This window comes from Gracilinanus agilis, chromosome 3 (assembly GCF_016433145.1).
Source record: "Gracilinanus agilis isolate LMUSP501 chromosome 3, AgileGrace, whole genome shotgun sequence".
Lineage (NCBI taxonomy): Eukaryota > Metazoa > Chordata > Mammalia > Didelphimorphia > Didelphidae > Gracilinanus > Gracilinanus agilis.
The window spans coordinates 407,280,773-407,295,519 of record NC_058132.1 but is presented as its reverse complement, the minus strand read 5'-3'; positions in this window follow the sequence as shown (position 1 = coordinate 407,295,519).

The window sequence follows — 14,747 nt, the reverse complement described above, 5'->3', positions numbered from 1 at the left end:
CGTCCCCCCCCCCCCCCCCGTCTGTGCCTAGCTGAGGAGCGGCGAGGTTTGCTGGACGAAGACTCTCTCAGAGAAGGAAAAAGAGGAAGGGGAGGGAAAGGTCCATTCAGTTTGAATTTGCAGTAATTTAATACGATCCTAGTCGGCGGGAACAAATGTGATCTAAAGTCTGCAGCCTGAGCATTTTCAAATGTAGCCAGCCCCTCCTTCCACTTCGTGCCTTACATTCAAACCCAAACACGCAGGATGGAACAGCCTTGAGAGGAAGACTTGTGGGGGACGTCTCTATAATTAGACCACACATTCTTATCTCAAGAGCAATGAGGCACGCCGAGATTGCTTTTTAGAAAAGATTTGATTTTCCTGTTTTATTCTTTGATCGTGGTCGTGGGTTTTTTTTGTTTGTTTGTTTGTTTGTTTTTTAAGCTCCTTTCTTACCCCAACTACCTATGTACTGCTTCTCTTCCCTCGCATACCCTTCTGGGGGGAACGCTCCGAAGACACTGGATTTGGCTGGGCGTGCTCATAGGGCACCCTGAGGTCTCCCGAAGAATCCATAAAATCAGAAAGGAGAATAGAAAAACAAATTAGTTGTAGTCTATGTTTCTGTTTGTTTACTTAAAATTCGAAATGTAAACAAACACACAATGGAGGCTGGAGTTTCTATTCTGTTCTCTAGGACAAAATGAAGCTCCAGTTCAAACCATACTCTAATGATTGTGTGGCTCTCTGGATTTGGAATCATTTCTACCACTTCTTAGCTATGTGTGACCTTGGACAAGTCATTTATTCTCTGAGCCTGTTTCCTTATATATAAAATGAAGGGGTCAGGGAAGATGGTCTCTAAGGTCCCTTCTAACTCTAAAATGACCATCCTAGAGCACAGGGCCAAATAATTATTATCATTAATTAACCAAGTTTCGTCAGAAGCTGCCTAACCTATGTGAAAGATGATCCAGACTTCAAAATGAGTATACTGGGGCACCTAGGTAGCACAGTGGATAGAAAGTCAGGTCTGAAGTAGAGAGTACCTGGGTTCAAAGATCTGACCTCAGACACTTGGGGGTGGGGTGGGGGGTGGGGGCCCTGGGCAAGTCACTTAACCCCAATTGCCTAGCCTTACCATTCGATTATACTGTCATGTTAAATGTGCTGCCCATTTCATATCTGCCCATATCAATTGCTGATTATAATTGATTAGATATTGTTAAATGTGGCACCATTTAGGCATACTGCTTTGATTTAATGGCCTGGTCACTTTTTTCCACAATCCTATTTTTAAAATTAAGTTTTGAATTTTTTTTCCTGCTTTCTATTAAAGGATAACCTCCACAAAGCCACATATTATCAAGAGAAATAAAGCAACCTGGGTTCCAAAGATACTGGCTCTGTGGGTTAACCTTGACAAAGTAACAACCTATAATGGTCTCAGTTTCTTTATTTGTAAAATAGAGTAATGCATTCCTTGCCTACCTCATAGGTTGGTCCCCATGGATGTGTGAAAGTGCTTTGTATAGTGGTAAAAATATTATGTAAATATGCAGTATTACTATTTTTGTTCTAGGTTGCACAGTGAATAGCACTGGACTAAGAATCAGGAAGACTCATCTTCCTGAGTTCAAATTCAGCCTCTCTCACTTATTAGCTGTGTAGTCCTGGATAAGTCTCTTAACTCTCTTTGTCTCAGTTCCTTGTCTATAAAATGAGCTGGAGAAGGAATTGGCAAACTATTCTAGAATCTTTACCAAGAAAATCTCAAATAGAATTGGACATGACTGACAACAAACTATTATTGTTATTATATTACCTTAATTTCTCCAGGAGCAGTGGGATAGTTTTTTTTTTTCCTTTTCCTTTTGCTGGACTGACCTTCTGCATACTGTAGTCAAAATCATTGTGGGTTTTTTTGCAAGGTATTTAGTTTCTCTGACGAGGGGCCCTGGCCCTGGAATCACAGGGACTAGATTCATTCCTGGGAAGCCTGACCTCCAAAGGTGGAGTGAGGCTTTTTTTTAGAACTCTCTGACTCATTAACTCCATACCTCAAAGGAACTCTTAAAGTTTACTATTTGCCTAGTATCATGGAAGCAATGACGTGAACATGAGTTTGAACAGACTTTAGGAGATAGTAGAGGATAGATCTGGCATGCAATATAGTCCATGTGGTCACATAAAGCCAGATGTAAAAGAAAAATAAATGTCTAGAATCTTTCCGAAAGAGATCACTAGTTTCCCTTCAAGGAAATTACTAAATGTACATGTTACCTGGGTCTGGTCAGGCTAGTCTGGTCATGCCCAGTTTGGGTAGCAGGGAGATGCCCTTGAGGGGCCTTTGGAGCCAGTCTAGATTTTCTATCATGGAGATCCCTACCAGTACTTTACCACTTGGGTAGAGGTGGCTTTCTTTGTTCCATTAGTTACTAATAATTAGATGCACTTTTACATAAAAGTCAAAAGGTATAATCACAAATATATACTTATTCCAATATCTGGGAGGTAAAGTCCTTCCCTTCCCCACACTCACTCCCAATATACCATCTCAGTCTCTGGGGAGGGGAAGGGAATTAGATTCATTGATAGCTTAGCTTATTTCCTATAGAGTCCCACTTCCAAGTCCAAACCACACCTTGAACTCAAGACCTAGGCACCCTGGCTTCTGTGGTGGTCTAGTTGACTGTATTATCCCCCCTGCAATCCTGGCACCAGAGAGTCAGAGACTGAATTTCCTGTCCAGTTTGGATGACCTCAGGCACCTGAAACTAAGAAGAAACAAAACAGAACAGAAACAAATACCACCAGATCCATTTTTTGGAGTGTGTGAGGTAGAATGAATATATAGTTGTCAGAATTATTAGTAACTACAGAATCAATACCCCTGGGCCCCAGTAGAAAGCTGGTCCCTCCACCCCATCCTTCTTCCTGAAGGCTCCCACCCCATGCTTCTCCTTACAGCCAGTGTTTTGGATTGGATCTTTTGAGTTTGTACTTTAAAATGTTAATAAGTCTGCCCCTATCCTCTGGGAACTTGCCTTACATGACCTTGTCTTAGACTGAACAGTAAACCCTGAAGTGCCCAATGATCAAATCATAAGTGACCTTTTGTCTTAGAAGTTTCTCCCATTGTATCAGAGGCCTCTCCCAGGTGGTTAAGCCTCATGGCTGGAATGGTCCTCTTGTATCCATTGTAAAATATCAGTTTCTCCCAGGTAATCCAGTGCTGAAATCCTCCATTCTTTGTATCCACTGTAAAGCTCAATCAATTTAACATTCCTGTCCTTTATATCTGGATTAAAACCTCTGTCTCCAACCCTTGACCATTTTCTTAAAAATGTTAGTTTAAACGAAGGCTTGAATGTGTAAAATAAGTCTATTGTATTTTCTTATACGTTAGGAGTTTTTCTGTCAATCAGCGGTCATTTTGTCTGAGGCCACATATCTCTCTCTCTCTGTAAATCTGGGGAACATGGTCTCAGGTCTAGAGTGTGAGACATTGCTCCAAATCTCTCTCTCTCTCTCAATAAAATAATTCCATTTTAAAGATGGATTTCCTTGGTCTCTTTGAATAGTGGCTAAAAAGGGTACATCTTGTTATTTCAGGATCCCCTTAGATTTCCACTTCACATAGGAGGAATGGGGAAAACTTGGAGAACTTGGAGAAAGAACAGGGAAAAGCAAATCTTTCTTCTCACACAGGTTCAGGTCATGGTGTTCATGACAGACACAGCAGTTAGAAGATACTTAAAAGAGTACATCTGGATAGAAAAGAGTTATTAGTCCCAGTCTCACCAGACAAATACAGACAACCAAATGTGTGAGGGAAGTTTGCCCTTCCCCTCTTTTCTTGGGTCGAGGTGATGTGAATCTGCTTTACCATTTTCCCTATGTGACTCTGAACTTGACCGGTAGGTGAAAGAGAAGATAAAAGGGGCTAATGAGGAAATGGTGGGTCTCTCTGTCTCTGGTGACCCACCAAAAAACTCCTTTGCTGGAATGCTGCTGAAAAACCCACATGGGGAGCTCAACTAGGCTACTTTACTCTATCTTTATATATCTCTTTCTTCTTTTACCTATCCAAGTAATTCTAATATACTTTATTAAAAAGTAAGGACCAGAGTCCTAATTTTACAGTAACACAAAGATTGCCTCACCTATGTGGTAGGGAATGCAGCAGCCTATAAATGCCACTGGGATGTTCCAAAAGGTTCCTCAAGGGTACATCCATGGTAATGGAACTGGGCATGCTCAGACCAGCCCAGGGTTACAAACAAAGCAGAAGATGTCATTTATGGGATAGCTATACTCATATATCTAAATAAATATCCTCTCTGTTGTTGAGTCATTTCAGTTGTGTCAGATTCTTTGTGACCCCATTTGGAGTTTTCTCAGCAAACATTCAGATACTGGAGTCAGTTTCTTCTCCATCTCATTTTACAGATAACTGAGGCAAACAAGACTTGCCAAGAGTCACGTGGTAGTAAGTATCTGAGGTCAAATTTTACCTCAAAAAGATGTCTTCCTAACTCCAGACCCAGTACTCTATCTCCTGTGCCACCTATCTACCCTTATATTTCCTATCACAAAATAAATGCTACACACATACACACACACACCACACACTCACACACACAGAGTCTTAAAATTATAAACTAATTCATCATTCCCAGAAAGTAAAAACTCTTAGGGGAGTTGTGGAGCTATCAAATAGCTATTTCACATTCACCTCAGATTTGTATTGTACAAGAAACAATCCAAGGTTCATATCTTCTGACCAACCATCAATATTTGGCTCTTCTTCCTGGTAGGAAGTAGCCAGACTCTCTACTAAAATGGGTGTCACTTCAGAAAACATCTCTTGCTATCAGTTAGCACCCAGGAACTCCTGAATTCTTGAACTCAAGGTGGAATCCATGAAGGCTAGAAGCATCTTTCTGAAGATTTCTTTTCAGTCATTTGTGCTCAGGGAAAGAAACCAACAGAAGAGGCAGCTAGGGAATTGAAATTCAGTCTCAGGTCCATCTGGACAAATATATGTGTTGTGGGAGAGCTTTGAGGTAAAACCCTAGGTTCAAGACCCTTTGCAAGAATGCAAGACTCCAAAATTAGCTTAAAAATAAAAAGAGAAATTTATTAATTTGAAGATAATGTTGAATGGCCTGGAGACAGTGTGCAGGTAGAACACTGCCTCCCCAAGGAATGGGGTCTGGGGTTTTTATAACCCTTTGACAACAGAGGTTACAGGATAAGAAAGGGGGATGGGGTGAATCAGGAATGAAGTAATTCATTGGGATGATGGGGAGGGTATAAGGGATGATTAGGTTTCCTATTACCCAATGCCTATCAGGATGGAACTGGGAGGTACATATCTATGTTAATTGAAGATTTAGGAGAAAGTCCAAGGGAGAATATTATCAGAAAGGAATTTCCTATGTCCCCTTTGACCTGGAACACTTATGGAGTTTAGGGTGTCCAGGAGGAAACCTGTGCTTACTACAATTCTGAGTATACTTAGCATAGAAAGTGCTGTAGAGATGAAAGGAATCCTCACCCCTAGCAGGAAGTTCAACAGAGAACTGTGAGTCTCAAATCATACCATCAAAAGAACAGACGAGAATGAAAAAATTATTTCTTCTTTTAAAGCAAACAAAATGTTTGCTCATCTGACAATTATCTTGAACACAGCCCCCAGTAACAAGAACCATGGGAGCAAACAAGGAGCCTCTAGACACATGTACACTTTGTTAAGGGACTAGAGCACACATGAACCACCAAATTGGGCAATACATAGACCCACCCTCCATGCATGCCTTGAGGAATACCCCTCCCCCATCCAGTAAACTGGAAGTTTTAAAAAATATATACTTTTACAATAAATATGAACATTGCAAAACAAGCTCTCCTATAAAATGCATTTCTTGAAAATTATAATTAATGCAAAAGGAAGTATAAGCATTCCCACCCCCCCATCCCCAACTAATTTCCCCAATTTGCATTCCCATTCCTGAGTTGGGTTCCCTTCTAGCTTGGGTTCTAGGTAAGGTGCTCTGCGGATACTCACTCATAAAATTATAGCTCATAAATCCCATTAACAGTCAATCAATAGTGGGAATATAGACTCGAAACGACCACACCAACCCAACTATCAATAACATAGAAATAAGTCTTGATTGATAACACATGTTAAAACCGGTAGAAATGCGCATCAGCTATGGGGAGGAGGTGAAGGGGAAAGTAAAAACTCAGGGTATACTTTCCTACGCAGTTTTCATGGAAGGCACATATGTAAGATGCCTATGGGGCAAAGGCAAGTTAAATGATTTGCCCAAAGTCATACAGCTAATAAGTGTCTAAAGCTAAATTTGAACTCAGGCTTTCCTAACTCCAGGCCCAGCACTCTAACCACTGGAGTGTCTAGCAGCCCCAGAACTTAGAAGTCCTTTCTTCATATAGTTCTTGTACAACTTTCCTTAAGTGTAACATCTCTTTGGGGAAGGTTATTCAGTTCTAGGTTCCACTCCTCACCATAGCTTGAACTTTCCTCTGCTGCCAGGCACCATTCCTTGAAGTTACTTTCTCCTTATAGAGAAAAGGCCCCACCAACCATACAAATAGGGCAGTCAAGACAGCCTATATGTTGCAGCAGAGCATGCTGAAGGGGAGACAAGAACACTTTTACCACATGAGTCAAGACATCACTACCACCACCACCTCAACTACCACCACCTCCTCATATGCCAAGAGCTAGCCCAAGACTCTGAACTCCAAAACCTCAGAACTAGCAGCATCCCCAAGATCCTACATCCAACTCAGACATCAGAGCCATCACTGAGAAGGGACTCACCTTTCTTAATACCACAACACCAATTTCTTACCAATTATCACTGATGAGCAGGTAAACCCAAGATCCCTAAGAAATGCAGTCTATTGCTCCAGTCCAGCCCTCACATCATCTTTTTTTTTCAACCCTTATCTTCTGTCTTAGAATCAATAACTGTGTATTAGTTCCAAGGCAGAAGAATAAGAGCTGGGCAATTGAGGTTAAGTGACTTGCCCAGGATCACAAAGCTGGAAGTGAACCGCAGATCTCCCAATTCAGCCTATCTGCTGAGCCACCTAGCTATCCCCTGTTGTGAGGAGGATTACTTAGTTATTATTTAGGAGACCTAACAGGAAGGGCTTGAGAATTCCAAATGGAATGGGGAAGCAGGAAGTAGGCTTGCTCTACAGACTCCATGGTGGTTGGGACAAGTTGTAACTGACCCTAGGAAACCTCAGATTTCCAGAGATCCTGAAGGAAGACTGACATCTACTTGTGGGAGATTTTGGTAGAGACTATTAATCCCAACCTGAGTTGCAGGTTAACTTGGGCTGGGTTAGCTCCCAGAATCTACCCACCTGAAAGAGTACAGCTAGTGGTCCTGGAGGAGCTGCAATATCACTGGAATGTGTCAGGACTCTGCTGTGAGGATACCCACTTCAATCCTGCTATTCTCTGGGCCCTGCCTTGCTGAGGTCTCAGTTGAGTGTAGATAAGTCCCTCCCCTGACCCTGTGGTTTGCCCTTAGTCTGGAAGTGTAGAGGCCCCTATTCCCATCCTTTACCATAGTTCCCTTAATTAAATTTGTTATAAAATCTTGTCATTTGCTTGCTAGTTTCCATAGGCCTTGTCTAGATGGTGCAGAGTGGCAGTTAGACATAACTGCCACTTCTGTTAACAGACATTTCCTTAGCAGTTAAACCCAGTCTCCCTACCTTGTTTGGTCCTGCCTTCTGTCATTTCTGTCTCCCTCACACCCTCCTGGAACCACATTTAATATTTAAGTCAACTCCCCTGGTTTTCCCCATAATAGTTTGGCACCCTCAGCTGGTTGGGTAACAGGGGGACAGGAAGTTCTCTCTTGGACATACAGAGCTAGACTGGAAGTCAGAGGATCTGGAACATTCCGTGGAGGTGTACAGCCATTGGCTGTGGGCTGAAAGTTCCCAGCCAGTGGTGAGCTACTCAGAACTGCTTACCCCCCACCCCCCACCCCAGGTCATTGATAAAATCTCTGTGTGAAGCCAATATTCTATCAAGGCTAGAATAGTACCAGAGAAAAGGTTCTTCCCCATTTTTTTTTTTGCTTTTTGTTATTTGTGTTGTCCTGTTTAATTGTAAACTGGTATTGTTGTGGAATATTGTTGTATTTGTGTTAGTTATTGTTATTAGTCATTCATTGTGGCTAATAATGCCACTGTAATTTTGTATAACTGGTCATTTTTATCAATGTTTGGGACGATGGTATTGGAAGATTGTATGGATTATTTGATATTGGGGTTATGGCAAGGGATATTATTTATTCCCTACCTGTGGTTTAAGATCATACCCAGGTATTGTAGAGATCTATTGGATTTTGAATTTGCCCAACCTATTCTTAACATTACTGTTCTAGATATTATAGTGCACACACCCATTATTGTTTTAACTGGCTATATAGTATATAAAATAAGATGGATATTTTTTCGTGTTAATTACTTTTGCAAGATTGTGGTGACCTGCTGTCAGAAAGTTCAGTAAGGAGAGGACCGTTCCAGCAGAAGAGGATGTTCAGATGGAAAAGGACATGGATGAAGAGGATTCAGGATACAGGATTTATGGACTTTGTAGTAAGACTGATGAACTTATGAATTGAACTGATAAAAACTTCATTTTCAAGGATTTTCTTAAAGAAGAGGATTAATCATGGACAATTTGGATAAATGGTTTGAAAATATTTTGGGTAATGTAAATAATATCACTACATACTCATATGCATCCAACATTGCACATAAAACTATCAAGAACTTTGATGGAGAACAGGAGAAGAGGAAAACCGGAGAGAAGAGAAGATTTCCTTGAGGAATGGAACATCATTAAGGAGAAAGGAGATCTGCAGGAGATCTGGAGTTTTGGTAGGTATCATGCATCCATCAGTAACATGTTGCAACACAATATAGCAAAGAAACAACATAACAAATCAGATACATACGACACAAACATGTTAGGATACATCGTGTTCCTTATGGAATAAAACAATGTATAAATACTAACAAAATTAGAATTAGCTATAGGATAATTAAGTACTGACAAAAGATAGTTACTAACAAAGATTAGCTAGTTATTTAGGTAGATGTAGCTAGACTAATATACTAATATCATAGGGGTAGTTTAGGAATAGTATTAGATTAGATTAGAGGATATGATAAGGTACTAATGTACATTAAAGTGCAAATACAACAAACATAACAAAATTGCATTACATGCAGAACATATAACATACTACAGATCACATATCACAAAATAATGTAAATAAACGTAAATAGCATGTGTATATTGTAAATTGTATTATAGTGTAAGTATTGTATAAAGGGTGTACATGTGTATATTTGATATATATATATATACTATGTGTACACATACATATATATGTATATCATGCATGTATATGTTGTATATGTATTATATGTATGTATCATATGTATGTGTGTGTATAAATATAAATTCTCTGAATAATTTGATATGAATCGAGTTGCAAACATTTAAATGTAATTCGCATAAGGGAGTTTAATGTTTTGTTGTAATTTTGATGTAGAGACTTATGCAATGTTGTGTTAAAATGTATTTTCCAAAATTGTTTGCATTTATTCATTGGTAGGATATTTCTGTATTAGAATAGGAGTTGTGTTTGATGTTTGTTTCGACTTTTTGATGATATTTCATATTTGCTGTTCATTGGAGATTTTGCATTGCTACTTGTTGCTTTGTGCTTTGAACTATGTACTTAATATTTAAGTCAGCTCCCCTGGTTTTTCCCATAATACCCCCCTCATATCATCTTGGGGAATAATTCCCATGGAGCAATCTGGCAACTGTTTCAGTAGATGCTACAAACACCAGCACTGAAAATCCAGAAAAGATAGTTCTTGCTTCTAAAGTCCTTGGCATTGTCAAATGGTTCAACATCAAGAAGTGATATGACTTTATTTGAGGAAATGACATTACAAGTGCTACTGCACCCTAAATGCAATGGGACCTTTCATCTGACTTGCAATTGTAACATTCCTTATATGTTTCTTCCCCATTAGAACATGAACTCCTTGAGAATAAAAACTGTCTTACATTCCTGTTTCTTTCAACATTATTTTGCACAAAGTGTGCCTATAATAAATGCTTTTCTATTCATTATCTTGAGTGACTGCTTTTTTTTATCTATAGATGTCTAAAGCATGGGTTCTTAACCTTTTTATGTCATGGATTTCTTTGGCAATCAGTTGAAGTGTAAGGAACCTGTTTTAGAATAGTGCTTTTAATTGTATAAAAAGAAATACAAAGGACACAAAATGTATTTAAATACAGTTATCAAAGTTAAAAAAAAAAAACAACAAGTTCAGAAGGTGGTTCAGTGGTTTGAGAGCCAGGCTTAGAGATGTAAGGTCCTGGGTTCAAATGTGACCTCAGATACTTCCTAGCTGTATGACCCTAGGCAAGTCACTTAACCCCTATTGCCTAGCTCTTATTGCTCTTTCACTTGGAACCAATACACAGTATTAATTCTAAGATGGAAGGTAAGGATTAAAAAAAAAAAAAAAAGCTCAGGGACTCCACATTAAGAACTCCTGATTTAGAGTTTATATCTCTGTTCCTTTAATTATGCCTCAAGCTCTCTTGAATCAATCTTGAATGGCAGGATAGGATGTCTCTCACTCTATTAAAGATGCCATGATCAATGGAGACACTCCAGATGTTCTCAATGCTGCCGTGGCTCCCCATCACCAATTTATATCAGTAGATCTGTTGCCGCCATCCCATCAAAGATCTAGGACTTGGTTTTTTAAAAGTGGGTGGGTGAAGCCTTGGTTTTCTAGTCTTCACTCTGCTATAGTGTTAGCTTAGTACTACATTCCTTTAGGAGACAATCATATTGCTTAGGGTTTTTCCCTCTGCCTTTTTGTTTTCATGCACAGTCTTTCTTTTACATGCATAAAAATCCTTTTCCAGTGGTGTAGATGCCAGGTTCTCGTTCCAAGGTTAAAGTTGTTCAATAATGACCCTTAGGCTATTTAAGAGGTAGAAACTATTTAGAAGACTCTTTTATGGAGAACTCATACAAGGCAAGCACTTATACTCAAGAATAGTAGGAGGAAAAAGATGGAAAAAATAGGAGAAAGATATATATATTAACTTTCTTATGACTTCATTTGGCTGGCTATCCTAATGCCACCATGAAGCCCCTAACCACACCAACTTAGGAGACTCATCGGCCATGATCATGGAAGTGAAGAGAGTGAAATCTACTCTTGCCTCAATTTATCAAATTTATTCTCTGTCCATTAACTCTCACATGTGATATCTCAGGAGCTAACCATGGCTTTCTACGTTGCCTGGACCTCCCAGGGGATGGTCCAGGGGGCAATACAGGGGACCAAGTTCTTCCTGTCTCATGACTCTTAGCTGCCTTTTTCCAGGGGCTGGTCTATCCTTGTAACTCAATTTACTCAGTGATGCCTAGCCTCCAGGTCAACAGGAGATGATGTCAAGTGAGTGACAGAGGAGAGAGAAAACTTTCCTTCAGAAAACTCTGAACACTCTGAAGAACTTTGGTACTGATTGTGAGACATGGGAGATCCTGCCACAGGACCATCCATCCAGCACAGTATGCTCACAACAAAGAAGGATCGCAGTAGCTCAAAAGAAATATGAGATGAGCAAATTTAGAAACATCTCCTTCTCAAATGATCATATAGCTATTTGTGCAGAACCTGTAGCAGAGCATTCTGAGCTGGAATTGGTCTGATCAGTCATAGTTAGACATGCTGTACATTGTCCCTAAAATAGAAATGTCATTTTGGTACTCTGAGTACAAAGAACAAGAATTGGTCAAAGAGTGTGTTTGGAGTAAAAATTACTAGGGTTCCTGACACAAAGACCGGTTAGGTTTTTTTCTAAAAGACTGAGAAGCTATCTCTAAGTCTATGGAACTATGGTCAAGCCATTGACAAAGTCATCCTAGTCACTTGAGATATGAAAAAGGCTAGCCAACAGGTAATGATCTCAAAACTGATGTAGTTCCATTAATGTGAATCGCTGCTGACCAGTTTCTTTATGGAGACAAGTATACTATATCTGTCTGAACTAGCAATTTTCCATGCTGAATATTGTTTTCAAGCTATAACTAAGTGTACACCTCTGCACCTCAGTTTATAGAGAATAATATCCCAACTTTCCTGAGGATTCCTATTGCCTATCTAACAAGGTTATTGCAAGAAAGAAAGGGTATCATTTTTGTAAGACATTTTACAAAATTCAAATTAATATATAAATTTTAGCTTTTATTATTATTACAATAATAACTTTCTCCTTCCTCAACCTTTCCTTGATTTCTGTTTAAAATCATTTTGAAGTTTTCTTACAGCTCTCTTGTATATATTGATAGCTTGGTGCCTAAATATTTGATTGATTTTTCATTATGGTAGGTTGTATTTCTCCTTCTAAGTATCAGTATCCATACACTTGTGTTGATAAACAATAAAAATGCAGATAATTTGGTGCATATATTTTATTTCCCAGTACTTCAACAAGATTTCTTACTCCTTCAATTTTTTGTTATTGAGTATGTTTAGTTTTTAAGATACAAAATCATATTATCTGAGATAGACATTTTAATTTTGGCATTGACAGTGCTATATATTAAACTTCTATCATGTGTAACAGGAAATAGGAGACCAGATGGCAGGTAGAAAATTTCCCATTGTTTAGTTGATTGGACCCCTGGAGAGCCATGAAGACTGTGACTAAAAGGCTAGTCTCTCTCTCATTGAAGGGATAGGGAACCTCAGAAGTGAGAAAAACAAGACCTGAGAGGGTGGAGCTGAAGTAAACATGGAACATGGGAGTGAGCATCCTAAGGGACCTGGAGTGGAGCCAAGATTGCTGTCACCACCAGAACAAGCAAAGATAGACAATGAAAGCTACTATGGTTGCCACTTCAGCCACTACTACAGCTGCCATCACTGTGGCATAGATAAAGAGGCTACCAAAGTAGCTGTTCCAAAACTGCAGAAATGGAGAGAGAAGAAGCATTAGAAAGCAGTTACTAATGGAAGTGGAAGCAAAGTTACAGTAACGTGATTCTCAGTAATAAATTCCAGGACCAAGAAGTGCATCTGGGTGGATCTTTGCCCACTGAGGAGCATCTAGGGTGATTCCATTTCTCCACTCCTTTTTCCCTCTCTGGGAGAGCATATGTTTGTTTGTTCCAAAACTTATTTATGTTTCTTTAAAGTTATTTAAATTCTTATTCATTTACCCTTTTAAACTGATATTAAGATGAAACTGTGGTTAACTGCTGCTTTACAGTTAAATGATAAAAATTGTTAAAAGGCAACTGAGGCAGAGATAATGAGTTGTGAGGTACATAGGAAATGAGATGAAAATCTTATCATTTCTGGAACCTTTCTGGGAATAGATTATCAGAGGTATAAAGAAAAGAAACTACATTGATTTTATATTTTTATAGTTTATCCCCACACAGAGAGAAAGCTTTAAGTCTAGATCAGTTCCAGACAAACTAGCTGAATAGCAGTTTCTTTGGGTTGTGAGTAGGGAGTTTGCATTGCTGAAGCAGCCTCTATTTACCTCTACCAGTTATCTTTTTCCAGTGGTTGGCTTTGAAAAGAAAGCCCTTCTCACTTATGGACAAAGATCACTAAGTAACTAAAGAGAAGTTATGCCTAAATAGAAGCCTGAGGAAAGAGCAAGGAAAGTGGTACTACATGAGGGTTGGGAGCCCAAAAGAGGAAATAACTAAGCCATCTCCTCAATAATTGAACATGAGGGGCAGCTGGGTGGTTGAATGGATAAAGCACCAAATGTGAGGTCCTGGGTTGAAATCTGACCTCAGACACATCCTAACTGTTACCCATGGGCAAGTTACCTAAAACCCCAATTGCCTAGCCCCTATTACTCTCCTGCCTTGGAACCAATTCTATGGCAGATGGTAAGGATTTAAATTAATTAATTAATAAAGAAATAAATAGTGACACCATCTACAACCAGGGGTCGGCAACCTTTTTGGCCATGAGAGCCATAAATGCTACATTTTTTTAAATGTAATTTCGTGAGAGTCGTACAGTGCTCACAGTGCACGCTCCTGTAATAGCGCCTGAAAAAAAATTGACTTTATGGCTCCTGCAGAAAGAGCCATATCTGGCCCTCAAAAGAGCCAGATATGGCTCAAGAGCCATACGTTGCCAACCGCTAATCTACAACATACATAAGTTCAAGATATGTCATATTCCCTTGGCTAACTTTTCAAAATGTATCAAATGGGAGTGGCAATACTGGACATTTTTGCTTTATAACACTTTTGGGGGGAGTGGGAATGCTTCTAATGGTTGTATATCATATTAATTTATGGTTCGGAACAAACTTTTTTAGCATATTTAAGAAAATTCTTCAAATCAGGTCTTTTTTAATCATAGAAAAATATAATATTTTATCAAAGATTTTAGCATAATGATTAAATGAGCTTTAATTTTTTCTTGTTAATATATGTATTATTTCTTGATATGGCTCAGAGAAACAAGAATAGACCTCTCTAACATCTCCTCCCCCCATACTTCCTCAAAGGGAGATTTAAATTCCTGCCAGGAAGGAAAGTAGGCTGAGACCAAAGGTTGGCTACTCTGTTCTCCTTAGAGAGAGGGTACCAGGCTAAAATTAAATCTATCTT